Source organism: Myripristis murdjan, chromosome 11 (genome assembly GCF_902150065.1).
Source record: "Myripristis murdjan chromosome 11, fMyrMur1.1, whole genome shotgun sequence".
Taxonomy (NCBI): Eukaryota; Metazoa; Chordata; class Actinopteri; order Holocentriformes; family Holocentridae; genus Myripristis; species Myripristis murdjan.
In genome coordinates, this window is record NC_043990.1 from 14,779,699 (window position 1) to 14,785,513 (window position 5,815).

Consider the following 5,815-nt stretch of genomic DNA (forward strand, 5'->3'; position numbering starts at 1 on the left):
TCTTCTTCTTCTTTGTATCCATCCTTATCATCTCCCCTTCTCTTCTCCCTTTACTCTGTCTTTCTCTACCCCTTGCTCCTTCTCTCTCTTCCGTTCTCTCTCGCTCACTCCATCTTCTCTCTCTCTGATTCTCCCAAAGGCGACTCTGCCAATCAGGGTACTAAATTGAATTTCTGTTTCTGCTTTCTACATGAAATGGAAAAAGTTATGTTTTTTTCACAATAAGAGAAAGACAGAAGCTGTGTGTGTGTGTGTGTGTGTGTGTGTGTGTGTGTGTGTGTGTGTGTGTGTGTGCGTGTGTGTTTGGGGGCAATAGAGAAAGATCACTCGGTTCAGTGTCTGCAACTCTCTCTCTGAGTGTGTGTGTGTACTGTATTAGCATCAGTCCATATTTTCATCCGTCGTTGTCATTTCCTCTTGTAAATAAACCTTCGTGCATGTCGTCTTAACATTTCTGTGAGGTTTTTGGAGTTCCAGCTGTGTTTTGTTGAAGCTTCAGACCACGCTGTGTCACTGGAGATTATTTCAAGATGGCGCTGTACGGTCTTTGCTAAGAGCGATCGCAATCAAATGAAAGGTGAAAAACAAACTTGGAGCTTAAAGTGTACACACACACACACACACGCAGGCTGCAACACTTTTCTTTCTCTCACTCTCTCACTTTAAGACACACACATACACACACACACACACACACACACACACACACAGAGTGTTGTAGCCTTGGCCGTTTGGCTGCAATGACTGAGTCAGCGTAATCCATAAAGTGACCAATATCAAGAAAAGTGCCTCTGATAGCCATTAGAGGAAATGACCTCACTTATCAGTAAGATTGCACAGTAAAATGACCTCCTTGGTTTTTCTAATTTCATTTTCAAGACTATTTTCTCAGTAACTATTTCATGTCTGAGCATTTTTCTTTTTATTTCAAAGATTTCTGGGCATTTCGGCTTTATGTGATTGTGGAGAGAGACAGGAGAGGCAGGGAGGGGATGACATGCAGCAAAGGACTCAGCTTGGAATCGAACAAAGACCGATGCAGTTAGGACATGATACCTGGTACGTGCTCCACAAGGTGAGCTACACATATTTTTCAAGATGATTTTGTATTTCACATATACTGGACAGTAAAACTTGATTTCTGATTTGAGGAAAATCTCCAGTCCCTTACTTGTGCTTTCTGCCCTCTGAATCAGATTGATTTATTCCCAGACCTCTCCTCTTGAAGTTGCACAGAGCTAAGACTTGTTGAGGTTATTTCTGAGAATGTATGTGTATTGAGAATTCATGTTGCAAATACAGATGTGTGTATGATTATGCATGTGCATGTATTGCGTGGCTGTGCTTGTGCATTTGCACAAATCATTGCATTTGCACCTGGAAGGGGTTTTTTAGTTTTGCGGAGAGACGAGATCTGCAAAATGATTTATGTTGCATTTAAATAAGACGATAAAAGAGGAAGCAATGGCTCATTGAATGTTGCTATGCTATGACATAGACTATTGAAAGAATGCTCTCCAAAGTTTGGAAAGATTTTTTACACTCACTACATCTAGCTCTGCAGGAGTGGTGCATTTACAACAGCAGAAGGTTTCAGACAAATGGCAGCTATTTAGAGGTAACAGCCAGAGTTACTACATGCTGCACATTTGTCCAATACAGTTTTAAAATCTTAATTGTCAGATGACATCATAAGAACATGTGATTTACACAGCAGTAAGGGTTTGGCTTGTCCTTCAACTTAAACAAGCCTGCCAAACATTACCTGGAAAGCCAAGTGTATCGTGCCAAAGCATTTCAAAGGACTACCACAAACCAAACTGTGTGTAAGGAAGATCCAGGTCCAGGTCCCACATAGTGCTGGGCAATGAAGTATTACGTATTGTTTTTGACAAATTATAGATTTATGTTCTGGTATTCACAGTTTCAGAATGCATTTTGTTTGGCCCACACAGAACATCCCACACTGACAAGTTAATATGTAAATGGTGCCTGTTGTACTGCAGTCGATGAAGCCTTCTATTTTTATTTGTTTTCCAGAATGTGGGAGGGAAAAGGCTCTTGTGTTGATGGTGTTGTAACAATGTGCACAGCAGCCACATCTGAAGCTGCCTCTGTGTGCTTGGGCAAGAGGGTTGAGGCTGTGTTGGATTCACTGAGTTAACAAATTTATCCCAAAGATTGTTGGCCCCTCTATTGGCAATGTTGGGTGGAGTTTGGCTTATAATGGACTGTTGGGGGGCTCACAGCCTTAAACTATTGCCCTTTATTACTCCTGTTCCATTCTGAAGCAAGCAGGTGATTACCTGGAAACAGCACCTTGGGACGTGTCCGGATAGGATCCAACATCATTATAGTCACAAAAACAGGAACCCATCATCGTGCAGAATGGAAGTTTACTTGTTTTGTACACTTTACCCATATTTTTCTTGATGCAAAAGAGTGTTCACATATCTGTGGTGGATAATATAACTTGCATTGAAATCTTTGCAATTGCCACCCATGCCTCTTTTTGGTGTGGATCCTTGGAATTTGTGCAGGTGGACACAGGGAGTGAACAACACAGAGGTTCAGTGCAGTTTCCAGCCAATAGCAGTGCTTTTTAGGCTTGTGACATGTTGCTGAAATAGAGGCAAAGCAACATTTTTTAAAACCTTTTTTTGTTTGTTTGTTTTTTTAACACAAAGCAGCACTGCTTGCTTAACTTGCTGGTGCTTGCTACAAGTTTGGAGGTCTTCACTGAAAGTACGTGCTGCAATTTTTTTTTTAAATTGTAGTTTTATATATGAGGATAAGCATAATCATTTCTTATGTGTACAGGGAATTATATGTATATGTACATGACAGTGTGTATGTTTGTTATGTATGGGTCTGTCTACACTGCTATTTGTAGCAGTCCAGTGCCTGTTTGTCTTATCTGCTTGCTCTGCCAGAGTATTTGATGCAAGCTGTTTGCTCTTTATGTTTGTGTGCCCTGAAGAGGCAGTCCTCCTGCAACATGTTGGCACAATTAAGTTTATTGAGGGGCTTAAGTTGCCACCCTCAAGTGTTTTCTTGTGTTAGTCCAAAGAATGAGCTCCTTCCAGCGGTCACACTCAGCATTCTGTGTGACTGAAGCCCTCACACTTTATCGACACTCAAACAATGTTATTGTTTTCCAACATGAATTCAGAGCTCTTAGGACTAAATTCTGATTTCTTAAAATTGTGACAGTATAAATGCCAGAGATGTTAAATCCTATCGGTACATAAACCACAGATAACCATTGCAGTTAAAAAATGCCTCAGCAACATTTTATACATTTTTATATAACATTTTACGCTCAATTCCTGTACAGGTACAAATACTGTACAATTCATTCATTTCTATACTTTAATTACACAATTATCACAATTTTCACCATCTGACTTCTGAGCTACAGGCTGTTCAGTGTTTCACTTCTGGAGTTATTTACTCTGCGTAAAAACCCATGGGTTCTGACTTTATACATACAAAAATATGCAGAGATGTTGCAATGCATGCATGAAGACGAAGAGACATACAATATAAACAGCAGTGTGTATGTGTTTTTGTGTGTGTGTGTGTGTGTGTGTGCATGTGTGTCCATATGTATCTAAGTCTGTGTGTATGTAGTAGTGCATGTTCAAGTGTGTGCATATGTGATACAGTGAGTGCACGTGTGTGTGCTGAAATTAGATGCCCATCTCCAACTAATGACCTCTGACACTGTGCAGGAAAGAAGAGAGAGGGAAGAGAAAGTAGGGAGAGAGAGAGAGAGGAGTGAAGAAGTGATGGAGGGAATGAAATTATAAGGAGGGAGAGAGGGCGAAACCAGAAAGAATGAACAAGGAAAAAAATAGAAGATAGAACGTCTCTCTCTCTCACTCACCCCACCTCCCTCTTTGTTGGACTGTCACTTTCTGTAAAAGCCGTGAGTGACTTCCTTAGTGTGTTTTTCTGTGTGTGTACACATTTGTGTGTATGTGTGATAAGATGCAGATAGTTGTCCTGTGTTTGTCAACCTAATTTACATGTACCGTGAAATCTTTTTGGACATTTGTGAATTTCAGCCATTGCCTTCAATATTTCATAAGCTCATTTACATTTGTTCAAAAACACGTTCACCTCTGCTTTTGCATTTTGATGTGCTACGGTGTTCTTTGAAAATGGATGTTCTGTTTTTTTCTGACTTTTATACAAAGTATTAAAGTCAAAGGGAAATCATAGCTTTCTGGAAAAGAAGAAAAATCTAGAAAAAAAAACTATTTGGTTCACTTATGAGTATATTTTATACATTTAGACACTTAGATTTGACTGAGGTTTCAAAGCAAATATAAATCATCACCTGTCCATTACTGTACAGAAAATAGAGAGGGTGCAGTTTCAGTGAGTTCTTCCTCTCAGGTTTCCCCACTGACACCCATAACAAAATTAGCAGCAGATGCTGCAAATCTCATTTCATCTCTGTTATGACTGAGGTGTATTGTGGGATGTGTAAGATGAAATTCTATGTTTGCTATTCTGTATACTCTGTAAGGGAACACACAGACTAACATGAAGTAAAAACAACAAATCAAAATAAAAATGCATGCGATACTGCTGTCTTAAGTTAAGGGGGAATGAACCTGACTTCAGGTGACACTGTTTATTTTAGCAGAAGCCCTGTGTGAATATTCCACCTCCAGTAGTGTCACAATCTTCCAGCCCGACTGAAATAACACTGCGAATATCAGTCCAACCCAATTAATTATATTAAATGTATTATATTACAGAGGTTGAACTGCTATATAAAATGTTGAGCATGTCCTGTATCATCATGCCCAGGTCACAAATTAGCAGGTGCCCCGTTTACACCTCTGCCGATCGGAGATGAGGCCGGTAATGACCCAGGACAGTTGCAGGGTTAACTCATTTATGCTGACCTCAAGTCCCAGATGGTAGGGGGACTTAAGGTCTGTAAGAAAAGGGAATTGCAGTGACGAGTGAATTCCAGCAGTGCATCAGTACCTGCAAACATCCCGTTAACAATCAACACAAGTTCTCTATTTCTGCAGGAAATGGGTTTCGCCAGTAATTCCCTCACTTTATCTACAACAACAACAAAAAAATGATTGGATAAAAGTCATTTATATTTTCACAAAAGCATTAATTAAGGCTTTTTGATAAATACACACAGTAAATGATATCACCTATAATCCACTATAAAGATTAATGTGTGCCTAAAAGGAGGTGATTGTGGCATTAATTACATGGTGGAGGGGAGCACTGATGAGGTTTTCTGCGGCAGCACCAACAGGTGGCAGGCGGCCGGTTTGCTGGGCGGCTCTGTGAAGTGAAGCAGAGCCACTTCAAAGCGCGACCGTCGCCTCTGATGAACATGATCGGTCTGTCTCTCTGTCTGTCTGTCAGCCTCAGAGGAACTGAAGGTATGTCTGCGTGTGTGTGTGTGTGTGTGTGTGTGTGTCTGTATGTGCCATTTTCTCTATAAGAACAATACAAAGAAGGAGTGACAGATCAAGTCACAAAGGGAAAGAAAGACTATAAACACAGAAAATAGAAGTGAATTTCCCTTGCAGATTGGTTGACACTCTGTCTGTTTTATTCTCTTGTTACACACATGGACACTCACACAAGCACACACACACACACACACACACACACACACACACGCACACACACACACACCATTCCCTTGCTGGCTGTCCAGTACCCTTCACCCTGCACTGCTCCATGCTCTTTTTCTGCATCAGTGACAATTCATCTACGTGTGTGTGGGCGTGTCTAATGCTTTGTGTGCTAATAGGGACAATTCATC